This window comes from Salmo salar, chromosome 02 (assembly GCF_965601325.2).
Source record: "Salmo salar chromosome 02, fSalSal1, whole genome shotgun sequence".
Taxonomy (NCBI): Eukaryota; Metazoa; Chordata; class Actinopteri; order Salmoniformes; family Salmonidae; genus Salmo; species Salmo salar.
In genome coordinates this window covers 39,202,012-39,218,393 of record NC_138292.1, presented here as the reverse complement: position 1 = coordinate 39,218,393, position 16,382 = coordinate 39,202,012, and the positions used below count along the sequence as shown (strand labels likewise).

At 41.4% G+C, this 16,382-nt stretch overlaps 2 long non-coding RNA genes across 3 annotated transcripts in view; one reads left to right on the top strand and one right to left on the bottom strand.

Moving 5' to 3' along the window:
* Nucleotides 1-3,700: 3,700 nt before the first annotated feature.
* The window catches only part of LOC145861116 (uncharacterized), a 14,702-nt gene continuing 2,020 nt past the window's right edge, over nucleotides 3,701-16,382 (bottom strand). Inside the window, exons 3-6 of the long non-coding RNA XR_014380919.1 lie at nucleotides 14,729-14,818; nucleotides 8,302-8,453; nucleotides 7,265-7,645; nucleotides 3,701-6,921 (exon numbers count right to left, since the gene is read on the bottom strand). This is a non-coding gene — a long non-coding RNA (uncharacterized LOC145861116). The remainder of the gene's footprint in view (nucleotides 6,922-7,264; nucleotides 7,646-8,301; nucleotides 8,454-14,728; nucleotides 14,819-16,382) is intronic.
* The window catches only part of LOC106582591 (uncharacterized), a 5,305-nt gene continuing 2,660 nt past the window's right edge, over nucleotides 13,738-16,382 (top strand). Inside the window, exons 1-4 of one of the 2 annotated variants that reach the window (XR_006760991.2) lie at nucleotides 13,738-14,258; nucleotides 14,746-14,834; nucleotides 15,513-15,558; nucleotides 15,700-15,987. This is a non-coding gene — a long non-coding RNA (uncharacterized LOC106582591). Of the gene's footprint in view, nucleotides 14,259-14,745; nucleotides 14,835-15,512; nucleotides 15,559-15,699; nucleotides 16,014-16,382 lie in introns of both variants that reach the window. The other variant, XR_014380921.1, reaches the window with a different exon arrangement.

Below are 16,382 nucleotides of genomic sequence, written 5' to 3'. Positions count from 1 at the left end.
GCGCAGTGGTCTAAGGCACTGCATCGCAGTGCTAGCTGTGCCACCAGAGATTCTGGGTTTAAGCCCAGGCTCTGTCGTAGCCGGCCACGACCGGGAGGTCCATGGGGCGACGCACAATTGGCCCAGCGTTGTCCGGGTTAGGGAGTGTTTGGCCGGCAGGGATATCCTTGTCTCATCACGCACTAGTGACTCCAGTGGCGGGCCGGGTGCAGTGCACGCTGACCAGGTCGCCAGGCGTACAGTGTTTCCTCTGGCACATTGGTGCAGCTGGCTTCCGGGTTGGATGTGCATTGTGTCAAGAAGCAGTGCGGCTTGGTTGGGTTGTGTTTCGGAGTACACATGGCTCTCGACCTTCGCCTCTCCCGAGTCCGTACAGGAGTTGCAGCGATGAGACAAGACTGTAACTACTACCAATTGGATACCATGAAATTGGGGAGAAAAAAGGTGTATTTTTTTTTTTAAGTTATGTAAACTTTTTTTTATGTATTTTACCTCAGATGACCTGGCAGTAAGGTTGATAGCTAGCACTACTAGCAGCTTATGCTAACTAGTTAGCTGGTTAGCATTAACTGCTAGTGATGTTGCAAGCTAGAACATTTGCATAAACTAGCGCTAACTGGGCTAGTCATTGTCTAAATTACAGGTAGAAATACTTTTAGAACCATACCCCCTATTAGGAGTGAGGCGAGTTGCCCCCAACACACTCATCCAACATATTACTACTTTACAAAAAAGATTATAACATTTTTCTCTCTAAACAAGTGGATTATTTATCTTAAGGCTACTTGTATATTTAAAAATATATAGAGAGATCTAACTTCATTGAAATATATTTACAACTTTTTAAAAATGTCAAAAAATGTGATTGCTTTGTTGAAATACCTCCAAAAGTTGTGATGACACACAGGATGTTTTTTGTTGCGCAAGAGCAGTGGCAGCCAGGGAAAGAGTTGGGAAAATGTGTTTGTATTGCTAGTTAAAGCTTGCTGTTAGCTAGCCAGCTGATGTTAGATGGCTGCCTAGCTACAGTAGCTAACATTACCTGTATGAACTGTGTGCAGTGATATCTCAGAATGCCACTTCGCATCGATTGTATAATAATGCTAAAATGTTTGTATCTGGAATGTGTCTGTCAGCATCAGTCAGTAGAACACGCCTGACTCTAATCCGTCAGTCATACAGTCATCAAAAAGAGAGCTGGCACAAGCAAGTAAAGGCAGCAGCACAGTCATCAACTACATGCACCATTTCTTCCCCAACTACGGAGTTGGGAAAACGCGTGTGGACCTGAATTGTGATAACTGCAGTGGCCAAAACAAGAACAAGTTTGTGCTCTGGTATCGTGCCTGGTGGACCATGCACAAGCTCTACCACAATCTGGACCTTCACTTCCTGATTACAGGCCACACCACGTTTGCCCCTGATTGGTGCTTCGGCCTCATCAAGCAGCACTTCAGAAAGACCAGAGTGAACACCAAAGTGAGATTGCTGGTGTTGTGAAGGACAGCACTGTGACAGGGGTCAACATCCCACAGCTGGTTGGACTGGAGGATGGTACAGTGCTGGTGGAAAGCCATGGCTGGCAACAACACCTGACTCCGTACTTCAGGCCGCTGCCACAGTTCAAGCAGTACCAGCACTTCAGGAAAATAAATATTTTCATTGTATGAGGTTATTCTTATCTAAACTTGGGAGGTGAATTGGTGTTGTGCCGGGTTGTAATGTCTTCTGATTTTTTGTTGTTATTCCCTGTTTAACAACTTCGATTCTCTGGAGCCTGGTGTTGTCGCCAAAGAGCGTTTGGACTGTCGGGACCAGGTTTCAGCTGCTGCGCAACTCTGACATCCTTCCTCCTATAGATGGTATGCCTGTTAAAGCACCACCTGGACTGGACACAGCTAGACAAACTATCTTTTTGACAAGATCAGGGAGTTTTGCGACGAAGAGGCTATGAGCATCACATGCCCTGCACCAAAGTCAAGGACGGGATAGAAACAGGCTCTCCGACTATAGATTCCCTTGTTCATGCGTGATTCGGACGGACCAGTCACCAGCACTATCTGCAGTTCCTCTATTCATATGACTCTCCTAACACACACGCCATACGTTGCTGCCACTATTTATTATTTATCCTGCTGCTCAGCCACTTTACCTCTGATTGTATGCATTTAACTACCTTGTATATCACTGATTTCATTATTGATATTGTTCTTGTACATACTGTATATTTGATTTATATTGACACTATCTATTTCTGATATTGCTACTATGCAAGTAACCATTTGGCTGTACCGTTTACATCTTCTGTAGGGACCATCCACTTAGCTAGACTTAGCAAAATATTGATATATTAAATGAATATTGATGTGGCCATAACATGATTTTGTGACATACCACAACAATATCATGTGACTGTATTACGTGTCCACCACATAAATATATGGCACGTTCATCTGTTAATGTACTGTACATATGCAAAAAATATATATATATAATTATACTTTTTACTCAATACATTTTCCTTGACACCCAAAAGTACTCGTTACATTTTGACAGGAATATTGTCCAATTCACACACTTAACAGTGTCATGCCCTGATCTGTTTCACCTGTCATTGTGATTGTCTCCACCCCATCCAGGTGTTGCTTATTTTCCCTGGTGTATTTATCCCTGTTTCCTGTCTCTCTGTGCCAGTTTGTCTTGTCAAGTCAACCAGTGTGTTTTTCCCGTGCTCCTGCTTTTTCTATTCTCACTTTTGCTAGTCCTCCCGGTTTTGACCCTTGCCTGCCCTGACTCTGAACCCTTCTGCCTGACCATACTGCCTGCCCTGACCTCCAGCCTGCCTGCCACTCTGTACCTCCTGGACTCTGACCTTGTTATGATCTTTTTGCATGTCCACGACCATTCTCTTGCCTGCCCCTTGGATTATAATAAATATCAGAGACTCAAACCATCTGCCTCCCATGTCTGCATCTGGGTCTTGCCCTGTGCCCTTATAAAGAGAGCATCCCTGGTCATCCCTACTGCCTCTGATCTGGCACACTCACTAAACACAAATACTTTGTTTATAAATTATATTGGAGTGTTGGAGTATGCCCCCTGGCTATTCGTCAATAAAAATAATACAATTGTGCAGTCTGGTTTGCTTAATAAGGAATTTGAAATGGTTTATGGTTTACTTTTGATACTTAAGTATATTGTGCCACTGGATATCCGTCAATAAATAAATATATAAGATAAAAAAAATACAATTGTGCCGTCTGGTTAAATATAAGGAATTTGAAATGATTTATACTTTTACTCAAGTATGACAATTTAGTACTTTTTCCACCACTGAATGTGGCTGGGGGTTATAGCATTTCTTTCACATGACCCATCAATTTAGACAAGTGTATCTGGGTAAGCGTCATCTAATATTTATAAAATATGTTTACCTGGAATTTTTCCTTATTGCAGGCTACTACCACTTTTAGTCTTAATCTTTACTACACTACTCACTGTTTACCACATGACCTCATGTGAATCCTTAAAAAGATGGGTGGGGTTGGCTTAAGAGGGTGTGAACAATGCTGAATGGGTGTAGACAAAGGAAAGCTCTCTAGTAGGTACCAAAACATTAAAAGTCCCTTTTCTCAAAAGTGAGTTTACGAGTGTACCAACTTTCAAAGTAGAATTAGTTCCCCATTGTTCCTAAAAAGATGCCGCATAAAATATACCATTTTGTAGCTCTGAGTCTCTACTTTAATCCAATGTAAAAAAATATATATTTATTAAAAATCAAATTTTGCTACATAAGACCGAATCCAGGTGGTGAGTCGCATTTTAGGCGAAAATTGAAAAAAAGAGTCCGATCCTTAAGTTAATGAGTTACCGTTTCCCAAATGAACTCAAGAATATATCGTTATCATACCAGTCATCCATTAATAATTTTTACCTCATTTCAGTGTCATTCTGAATGTCGTTGACTTCAAATCTGCACAACCCCTAGTCTAAATGATGATTCAGTGATACACAAATTGGCTTAATAATTTATTTACTAACTACCTAAATAATCACACAGAAACACATAAACACACACACACAGTATAGATTAATTGATTATTAGCATAATGAAATGAAAAGTCCCTAGTGGACTAACCCGATATGCTACACAATGGAAAGGGGTGGGGAAAGAAAGAGCGGGAGAGACAGAGAGGGGACCCATTCTACATACAGTTGGAAAACTATGTTCATGGGAATGTGAATACTTTGCACATGAACGACCGCTTATTCAAAACGAATTGCAATGCAAATATGTGACTCACGACCTGGATTCAGTCTTATGTAGCAACATTTAAATTTCATTTTTTTACATTGGATAAAAGTAGAGACTCAGAGCTACAAAATGGTATATCATACACTGCATTTGAGGAAACAATGGGAAAGTAATTATGCTTTGAAAGTTGATCAACTTGTGAAATCACTTTTGAGAAAACTGTCATTCAATGCTTTGGTACTACTATTGGAGAGCCCTTCTTTGTCTACATTCAGCATTGTTCACACTCTCTTAAGCCTTAGCCCCACCCATCTCTTTAAGGGTTGATCCTTGAGTTCTGTACTAACTTGCCAGCTACTTCCAGACATCTAAGAGAGAGAGAGAACAGCTCACTGAACATTATTTGCCCTGGCAGAGCTGGTTAGGCTGCTTTGTTATCCAGAGCGTTGGTGACTGCAACTGTGCTGTCAGATTGTCCATTCGTAAATTCACACTGGACGCTCTGGCCAATAAGTAGGTTTGTTCCGAAAGCTATGACCTCACAACGACAGTCAAACACCCAAGCTAACTGGCTAACATTGGCTAGCTACTTCCATACACATAATGAGAGAACACCCCACTCTGACCATTTTACTCCCCCTAGCAAAGCTTGTTATGCAGTTTTCATGTTATCCAGAGCGTTGGTGACTAACAGTGCTGCTGGCAACAATTGAATTACGCTTTGTTGCCGACGTTTACTGACGCCGGACATATTCAACCACTGTTGAGCGTTCAAAATGCATCAGTTATTCTGCGCTCTGGCACACTAAGACGAGAGTCTTTCGTTAAGAAATGTAGCTAGATAGATAGCTTTTTTTCCCTTTTCTTAAAAAAAAAATATTATTCAAAATACAGATCAACAATTTACATTGTTACATCACACAAAACAGAACACAGGTGTTAATGAGAAAATACTAAAACATACAAAAAATATAAAGTAATAAAAAAATGTACAATTCTAGATCAATTGTAATCACTCTGAAAAAATCTTATTATAATGATTCAGGAAAATGTTATTCTTGTTGTTATTCACGAGGGTTAATGTTTTAATAAAATAATTAAATTCAATCAAAACAAATTGTAATTTTGGTATAGAATTTTGGAATTTTTGTTTGTGTATAAAGTATTTGGCCACAACAATAAAGAAAATCACAATCATTTCAATGGTGTTGTTATCACTGCAATAGTAACATATTATATCCTTCATTTCAAAAACACGGGTAGAGTTCATAATGGTAAATAAGTATTTTGCAAGGTTTTCCCAAAATTCTGACACAAATTTACATTCAAAGAACAAGTGAGACAGATTCTCACTTTCTTTTTCACAGAAAACGCAGATATCATCAATAGCCACAAATTTGGATATCATAGAATTACATGGATATATCTTATGTAAAAGTTTTGTTTTGTTTGGTATACAATATTTGTAAGGCCTTAACCATGCATTTTTTCCAGACAATGTCAGGAATAAGCATGTTCCAGAAAAATGTTCCTCTCGGTGTAAGTTGGTTTTGTGAATGAAAAATTTGTTTTATATATTTATTACAACAAGATCTCTCAAGTAAGCCCACGCCTTCCAATCTGAGTTCTGGATAAACTTTGTGATCATTACCAAAGCTATGATGAGTTTTCATTAGTGTAGTTAGACCACTGGGAACGGCTTTGATCACAGAAATAAACTCTCTGAAAGGTATTGGAAACTCGTTCAATGTTATAAATTGTTCATTTGTGAGAATATTACCCTTGTTGTCGAAAACATCAAGAACAAAGTCAATATTCCTCTCATGCCAGCTGGGGTTTAACAATTACTTATTCCTTACAGTTATGTCTGAATTATTCCACAAAAGAGCTTTATGTGGGGGAAAATTGTGCAGGAAACATATTTTCCAGGCCATTAAAGCTTGTTGGTGAAACCTAGCCAATTTAGCAGGTAATCTTTCAGGAATACAATTACATTTCAGTAAATTTGCCACCAAGTACTAAGTCATGTTTTGCTGAGGGGTCAAATACTTATTTCCCTCATTAAAATGCAAATCATTTTCTAACATTTTTGACATGCGTTTTTTCTGGATTTTTTTGTTGTTATTCTGTCTCTCACTGTTCAAATAAACCTACCATTAAAATTATAGACTGATAATTTCTTTGTCAGTGGGCAAACGTACAAAATCAGCAGGGGATCAAATACTTTTTCCCCCCACTGTACGTACAGTCACTGTGGGAACAATGTCATCGATGCACTTATTGATGAAGCCAGTGACTGATGTTGTGTACTCCTCAATGCCCAACAAAAGCCCAACAAAAGAATGTGTTGTGAAATTAAGGTCAGATAATGTACAGTACTTACGTGTCACATAAAATGTCAGTGTCTTCTTAGTGGTGACACTGCCATTGAAGGTCGCCAGACATGTGAAGGTCACCAGACATGTGATCCTTAGCTGAGGGGGTGAAGGTCAAAATTGAGAAGTGGGTTGTTGTAACGATGGTCAGGTCCTCTCTCATCTGTATGGTGGTGTTGTCTCTGAGCTCAGTGATGTTGTCTCCTGTTCCTCTCCATGTCCATGTGATGTGAGGAGGAGTTCCAGAGCAGATCCCCGGGGCGGTGCAGGTCAGAGTAGCTGGTTCTCCCTCTGTCAGAGGAGGAATCAACACTGAGGGCTTCTGGGTCAGAGCTGGACACAGCAAATACAAACTCAGAAGTGAATTTAACATCTGTGTACCAGACATCAGAGAAACATAATCAGATGCCATGTGACAGCATCCTAACTCTGCTACCCACGTTAAACTGCTCCAAATAATGCCCCAAAAAGTCCACCAATTTTTAGAAAAAAGCTGACTTTAGAAAGGAAAACTTGGGGAGGGGAATCTTGGTATTTGTGAATTAGAGGTATCTACCTGTATGTTACAGTCAATGTACATAACTAACTACAGTAATAGTCATGTCAATGTAACAGAGTAATAGTCATGCGGTACCTGTCACAGTGATTTTCATTTTCTGTGGGTATGTAAATGGTCCTTCTAACATTCTGCATTGATACTCTCCCGCATCATTCTCTCTGATGTCGTTGATGATCACACTACAGTTCTTCTTTGTCAGATCAGTCTCCAGTAGAGACACTCTCTGTTTAAAACCCTCCTGAGCTTTAGAGGGAGTTTCAGAGTGGAAAATTATGTTTCTATCCTGATCACATCTGTCATTTGTAGGGCACTTGAGCCATATTGCAGTGGTAGGCTTGATGTTATTAGGGTGAGTGAAAGTACATGAAATAACAGCACATAGTCCCTTCTCTGCTGTTATTTCTGCTGGACTGAAGGTGATGATCCAGGGTGATGCTGTTGGTGGTGCTGCCAGTTCTGATGGAGGGAAATGAATACAGTCATGAGTAATTGTCACAACTCTCGTCGTCTGACGATAAGGAGAAATCACTGTCAGACCAATACGCAGCGAGTTGTATACTCATCTTCTTTTAATCGGAGAAAGAAGGAAAACCAAACAACACGTATACAAAAATAATAACAATGACGAACGACAGTCTTGTCAGGCAAAAACAGCTAAACAAGAGACAACCTCCCACAAAGCACCAACACAAACACACCCTAATATATAGGACTCTCAATCAAAGGCAACTAGACAACCCTTGCCTTCAATTGAGAGTCCACACCCCAATTAACTACACATAGACACAGACTAACTAGAAAGAACATAGACATAGACTAAAATAGAGCAGTGACCACAAAACCCGGAAATAATAAATCAACTACCCTACTACATAAACCATCACCGCGAAACACATAAACAAAATACCCTCTGCCACGTCCTGACCAAAACTAATACAATTACTCCCTCTGCTGGTCAGGACGTGACAGTAATACAGAAAGCACTTCACTTGTTCCTAACATTTGTTATGATACAGAATCTGTTGAGGTTAAAATGTGTTACCACATCTATACCACTAGGCCTACTAATGATTTCAATATTAACTATACTTTAATGATGAAAGGAATCCTACTTTGACATGTTGCTCTCTCTGTCAGAGAGAAGAGTAGAGCTGCCCAGATGAGGACCCACATCCTGCCTCCACTGCCTCAATGAATCAACCACAACACCAGGGTCTGTCCTCTTTCACCTCTTTCTCTGGTCCTCTTGTCTGTGTCCACAGGTCTGGAGCACAGAAAGATAATAACATGATAGATAGTGTTATGATATAATTTACACATCCCATTGCCAGCTGTGTTAGGAGAATACATAGGCATTCATAACATCTGAAGTGAACGTTTCATGACACGTTTAGGATTGTTTCAACCTTCCTAGCACCGTTTTTTTAACTGTAATTTAATGCACAGAGAGAATATGTCAAACTCCTATTAATGCTTTATTTTACCATAATTGTCTGGAATTTAATTAGAAACCACATGGTAACAGCGTAGTTACATAATTAGAAGACCTGGATATTCATTGTAACAAATATGAGAAAGTACCAATACTGTAATGATCGTCTGGAAGAGGGGGCCACGATGCTGTGTGGTAAGTGGTCATAATTATATTTAATGAAACACTTTAAAACAAACAAGAAAATGAAAGCCAACAGTTCTGCCGGTTGAACAACACAAGACAGAAAACAACTACCCACAAAACCCCAAAGAAAAACAGGCTGCCTAAGTATGACTCCCAATCAGCGACAACGATGTACAGCTGTCCCTGATTGAGAGCCATACCAGGCCAAAACAAAGAAATACAAAGCATAGAAAAAAGGACATAGAATGCCCACCCTAGTCACACCCTGGCCTAACCAAAATAGAGAATAAAACCCTCTCTATGGCCAGGGCATGACAGTAGCCCCCCAAAGGTGTGGACTCCGGCCGCAAAACCTAAACCTCTAGGGAAGGGTCCGGGTGGGCATCTATCCGCGGTGGCGGCTCAGGGGCGGGACGCAGAAAATATTTGCTTATAATTCCGCCGCATTATTTTCTGTTATTTTATAGTATGAAGAATACAACTGAACAAAGCTGAATAAAATATAAATATTTTCTCCAAACGATTTGAGGGAGTGTGCACGGCGGCTATTCTGTGTTGAGCGGTTAACCACCGCTGGCTCACCCCACTTTGGTGGCGCCTCTAGAGCGGGGTCCCTCGCCGTGGGCCCCGGACTGGAGGGCAACTCTGGCAGTACCAGACAGGCGGGTGGCTCTGGCTGCGGGCGGCTCTGGCTGCGCCAGACAGGCGGGCGACTCTGGCTGCGCCGGACAGGCGGGCGGCTCTGGCTGTGCCGGACAGGCGGGCGGCTCTGGCACAGGACTCACCAGGCTGGGGAGACTTGCAGGAAGCTTGGCTCTGGGCGCAGGCACAGGCTTCACCAAGCTGGGGAGACATGCAGGAAGCCTGGCTCTGGGCACAGGCACAGGACTCACCAGGCTGGGGAGACATGCAGGTGGCCTGGTTCTGGGCGCAGGCACAGGATAGACCGGGTCCTGGAGACGCACTGGAGGTCTGGAGCGCACGGCCTGCACAACCCGTCCTGGCTCGATGCCCACTCTCACCCGGCAGATGTTAGGAGCTGGGATGTAGCGCACCGGTCGCTCAACGCGTACTGGGGACACCGTGTGCTGACCAGTACCACGCTGCCTCCTGTAAGCACAGGAAGTTGGCTCAGAATTCCTTCCTGACTCAACTTCTCGTGTGCCCCCCCCCCCCCAAAAAAAATGTTGTGGCTGCCTCTCGTGCCTGCTGCGCTCCCTTGCCTCATACCACCGCCTCTCAGCTTTCGCTGCCTCCAGTTCCTCTTTCAGGCGGCGATATTCCCCAGCTTGTCTCCATGGTCCCTTTCCATCCAGAATTTCCTCCCAAGTCCACGAATCCTGAACCCTCTGCTACTTGTTCCCACGCTGCTTGGGCCTCTTATGGTGGGTAGATCTGTAACGGTCTTCGTCGTCCTCGGATGAAGGGGAAGAGAAATCAGACCAAAATGCAGCGTGGTAAATGTTCGTCATTTTAATGTACAACTGAACACTAAAGCAACAAGCAAAACAAAAGAACAGCCGAACAGTTCCGTCAGGTGCAAAACACTAAACAGAAAATATCTACCCACAAAACCCAAAGGAAAAACAGGCTGCCTAAGTATGACTCCCAATCGACAACAACGATATACAGCTGTTCCTGATTGAGAGCCATACCCGGCCGAAACAAAGAAATCCCAAACATAGAAACACGGACATAGAATGCCCACCCAAATCACACCCTGACCAAACCAAAATAGAGACATAAAAAGGCTCTCTCAGGTCAGGGCGTGACATACATTCATGTACTTACTACCTCAATTGGGCCGACCAACCAGTGCTCCCACACATTGGCTAACCAGGCTATCTGCACTGTGTCCCACCCACCACCCGCCAACCCCTATTTTACACTACACTACTCTCTGTTCATCATATATACATAGTCACTTTAACCATATCTACATGTACATACTACCTCAATCAGCCTGACTACCTAACCAGCCTGACTAAGTAGCCTCGCTACTTTTATAGCCTTGCTACTGTATATAGCCTGTCTTTTTACTGTTGTTTTATTGCTTTACCTACTTATTGTTCACCTAATACATTTTTTGCACTATTGGTTAGAGCCTGTAAGTAAGCATTTCACTGTAATGTTGTATTCAGCCCACATGACAAATAAACTTTGATTTGATTTGTTGGAAAGGTGGCATTCTATGATGGTAACATGGTGAAAGTCACTTAGCTCTTCAGTACGGGCCATTCTACTGCCAATGTTTGTCTATGGAGATTGCATGGCTATGTGCTCAATTTTATACATCTTTCAGCAATGGGTGTGGCTGAAATAGCCACTAATTTCAGTTGGTGTCCATGTACTTTTGTATATATAGTGTATCACTTTTCTCAAATTACAGTGTTCACGTTTGTCTTCCTAGGCATTACTAGTCTAGCTCCGCACAAGCAGACATCAATAGCGCACAGAGATGATCATATTATCACATTCACACGAAATATTAGAATATTACTTATGATTCTGTATTAATATCAGTGATGTAGTGGTAAAAAAAAGGTGGATAATGGGTTAACTATAAACTCCAGTGGGCAATCGAGATAAGACGAACAACAACTGATATAAACGAAAACGTATGACATTTAAATGTAGGCCTATAGGGACGATAGGCCATGTGGAGATGTTCATATTGAAACATATCTTATTTTTTGAAGTTCCTAACTTGTTTGATAAGATTAGTACAGATTTTCTCATCTCTCTCTCTCTCTCTCTCCCTCTCTCTTTTTCTCTCTCTTTTTGTCTCTCTTTCTCTCTCTCTTTCTTTCTCTCTCTCTCTCTCTCTCTCTCTCTCTCTCTCTCTGCATAGCAGCCTGCCTCAACCTCACCACTGAGTGCAACATCACTGTCTGTCTCAGTAGTCTACTCTCTGTAAAGCAAAGTTAGTATGGGAACAAAAGCTATTTTATTTTCTCCTGCTGAGGTAAGCAATACCAGCCAGACAGCCCTTCAACATTACTGCAATAGAAGTCCCTGCTGGCAACTAGCCACCTGACTGATTCAAATCAAATTTAAAATCAAATTTTATTAGTCACATGCCCCGAATACAGACCTTACAGTGAAATGGTTACTTACGAGCCCCTAACCAACAATGCAGTTAAAAAATAAAATAAGGATAAGGATAGGAAATAAAAGTAACAAATAATTAAAGAGCAGCAGTAAAATAACAATAGAGATATTATATATATGGGAGGAACCGGTACAGATTCACTGTGCGGGGGCACCGGTTAGTTGGGGTAATATGTACATGTGGGTAGAGTTATTAAAGTGACTATGAATAGATGATACCAGTAGAGAGTAGCAGCGGTGTAAAAGAGGGGGGGGGCAATGCAAATAGTCTGGGTAGTCATTTGATGAGGTGTTCAGGAGTCTTATGGCTTGGGTGTAGAAGCTGTTTAGAAGCCTCTTGGACCTAGACTTGGCGCTCCTGTACCGGTTGCTGTGCGGTAGCAGAGAGAACAGTCTATGACTAGGGTGGCTGGAGTCTTTGACAATTTCAGGGCCTTCCTCTGACACCGCCTGGTATAGAGGTCCTGGATGGCAGGGAGCTTGGCCCCAGTGATGTACTGGGCCGTTCGCACGGGGCCCCTGTATTGAGGATCAGCGTGGCGGATGTGTTGTTACCTACCCTTACCACCTGGGGGCAGCCCATCAGGAAGTCCAGGATCCAGTTGCAGAGGGAGGTGTTTAGCCCAGGGTCCTTAGCTTAGTGATGAGCTATGAGGGCACTATGGTGTTGAACGCTGAGCTGTAGTCAATGAATAGCATTCTCACATAGGGGTTCCTTTTGTCCAGGTGGGAAAGGGCAGTGTGGAGTGCAATAGAGATTGCATCATCTGTGGATCTGTTGGGGTGGTATGCAAATTGGAGTGGGTCTAGGGTTTCTGGGATAATGGTGTTGATGTGAACCATGACCAGCCTTTTAAAGCACTTCCTGGCCACAGACATCAGTGCTACGGGTTGGTAGTCATTTAGGCAGGTTACCTTAGTGTTCTTGGGCACAGGCACTGTGATGGTCTGCTTAAAACATGTTGGTATTACAGACTCGGACAGGGAGAGGTTGAAAATGTCAGTAAAGACACTTGCCAGTTGGTCCGCGCATGCTTTGAGTACCTGTCATGTTAATCCGTCTGGCCCAGCGGCTTTGTGAATGTTAACCTGTTTAAAGGTTTTGTTCACATCGGCTACCGAAAGCGTTATCACACAGTCATCCAGAACAGCTGGTGCTCTCGTGCATGCTTCAGTGTTGCTTGCCTCAAAGCAAGCATAAAAGGCATTTATCTCATCTGGTAGGTTCGCGTTACTGGGCAGCTCGTGTCTGGGGACAGCCAACTTTCCGGGACATAGACATGTCTTAAATGTGCAGAAAGCTTAAATTATTCTTAATCTAACTGCAGTGTCCCTTTTACAGTAGCTATTACACTGAAAAAATACCATGCCGTTTAATATTCAAATGTAGGAACTGGGTTCTACAGTTTGATCCCGCTGCTGTCTCTGGCGTCACACCCACCCCGCCCGGTCATCTAGATGTGTGAAGGTTAGTGTCTTTTCTGTAGGGAAGCTAATGATCCATCATGTATGACATTCCTGGGAGTGTGTAAACTAAAAAAAATTATTACCATTGCATTTTTGTATGTTCTCTATAGCTATGTACTTGAAATGTATCAATTGACCAATTTGGCACATTTGGGCAAACACCTGGCAGACTTGATACAACATATTGTGTAGTGATGTAATTATTCAATGGATCAGTCTGACACGTTGCACGCACAGTGCTTCCATCTAGTGGACAACATCTAAATTACACCTTAAATTCTAAAGTCCACCACTTTCTCTTATACTTCAAAGATGATGCAACAAAATAAAGATAGAAAACGCATGTTTTTTTGTTTGTTTTATCTTTTACCAGATCTAAAGTGTTATATTCTCCTACATTAATTTTATTTTCCCACAAATTTCAAAGTGTTTCCTTTCAAAAGGTATCAAGAATATGCATATACTTGCTTCAGGTCCTGAGCTTCAGGAAATTGAAAAAAAGTGTCCAATCCATAAGAGGATTTATAACAACGGCCTGAATGTCATTGCAATATTTTTGGTTACTTTATGCTGACTTTAGCATCATCTACAACTGTGCGTAATTGTGCTGACATTAACACAGTGTTGTACTGTGCAACAGTTTGTTTTGGCTCACTATAAAATTAGGTTGTGAAAAGGGGGAACTAAAGACAGATACTGACTATCAGCTCTGGCCTCTACAGATATTTTTACATTTCTCGCAACCAGTAATGACAGACAATATTTAGATATTGTGATCTGTAAATGTGCTCACAAGTATCAGAGAACAAGATCTCAACCGAACAGTGAGACCTATAGTGAGACAGGGAGATGGCTGGTACACAGTAGCGAGTGGTAAGTGGATTAATAACATTATAAACAAGAGTCATTTATCAGCATATTATGAAATGATGAATTGTTTGTGCATTTGGTTAGCTGTTTACGGAAACAATTTGTATATTCTCTATTACAGCATAAATTTGTGTCTCATTATTATTGATTCCTTATGTCCTGTGATAACATGACAGCAAGCTGTAGTCTGTGCATAAGTACAGTATAATGATGTATGACTTGACAAAATAGTAAAGTAACATGTTTTGGAATGAGATTATAATTTTTTTAAGCTTTGACTGATCACATGTAAATGTACTACTATTAAACATTTTTATAGAGACTAGTGAGACAGGGACAGAGTTCTCCATCTTAGTGACCCAAGACGTTACAGTAGAGGCTGGACGGTGTATTCCGATATCATGTCAATTCACATACCCAGGCAATATTACTGAATACATACGAAGAATCTGGTTCAAAGGTGATCCACTTACACCTGTATTTGAAAAAGATTCAGAGGAGTGCGGTGATGATTGGCTGTTCCTGAGAGGTCCTGAAAGGTCTTGCAGCTTTTTCTAGAAGACCTGCAAGAAGGAGAAAGTGAGTATAGATTCAAATTAACATGGGGAAATAATCAAATGTTTTTCCTGAGAGGGTGAGAGTCTCAGTGTCTGGTACATAAGAAACCATGTCAACAAATATACTACTTTCATTCTGTTAAATCACGCTGCAGATTATAATGAGTACTACAGTATTTTGTTACAGGTCTTTCTTTACCTGATGAAAATGTCACGTTATGTGTTCTCACCTCAAGTGAGAATAAATGTAGCGTACACACTCTGAATTCTAATATTGTTGAATTGCAGTATATTATGTAACTTTTTCAGAAAAACCAAACCATAATAACCATGTTCTTCACATCACAGCATAATCTGCATGAAAATGCTAGACAAATGAATGGTCAAAGTGATCAAACTTTGCCAAATTCTGTTTAGCTCTAACCCAGAAGAAGCCCACTGTGGAGACACCCCCTCTCAAAGATGGAGAGAGGGCCACACTGACCTGCAAAGTATATTCACTCAAACTAAATGACCTCTGCCCGCAAAGACTAGAGTAAGATTTTGTTGGAATAGACTGGAGAGGGACAGAGAGCCTAGGCATGTATTTGAGGATAATGGATCTATCAACAGCAGAGAATGGATTCAGTGTGAATGCATTGTCTTTCACTCCTAAATCCGAACATCACAACATTAACCTCACATGTATGGGCTTCTACAGGAAGGCCAACATTACTGTGGAGAAAACAGTGACTTAACAGTCAAATGTAAGTGCATTCACTTTTCAGAGTATTCCCTCATTATCAAAATACAATACAGTACTAACTTATTCTTAAAGAGTCTCTGTTATGTAAAAAAGCCATATCTCATGATGTTGAATGTAAAAACGATTTATTTGTCTTCCCTAGACCGTCCCAAGTTCCTGAATGGCTCTGGGTGTGTGGTCCAGGCAGAGGTCCTGACCTGTGTGTGTGTCAGTCAGGGGGTTCCCTTGCCAGTGATTGCTTGGCTAATATTAGGGGTCTATATTAGTTACAGTGTCATCGTCTCCAGGAGTGCCCAAACCATGAACAGCACCATCACCATGTCTGCCTCAGAATACAAGAACAGTAGCGTGGAGTGTGTCAGCAGAAATGTAGTTGGCCAGACCGAGATGGAGTTCCCCATACTACACCAAGCTGAAGGGAGCCTGACACGTAAATTCTTCAGTTTAACATCCTATGTATGTATGTATAGGACTAGTGTTACATTTTAATATTTGAGTGAAGAAGAATCCCCAATTCAAGTCTGCTCAAATTCAGCTCAAATCACAGACATCGAGAACAACATTGTCATAGTACAAAAGTTATGTCAAGTGCAAAATTCACCATTAATCTCATTATAATCTGGCAATGTGATTTAATTTAAAACTTTTCTTCAACAATGTGTGTTATAAAGAGGCAACTATTTATTAAATATTGTTTATACTCAGTTTATGCACAGTTTACTGAACTATAGTTTCATAATCACCTCCTTATAACGCACATTGTTGAAGAAAATTGTAAAATTAAATCACACCACGATATTATTATTGTCACGCCCTGTTCTGTTT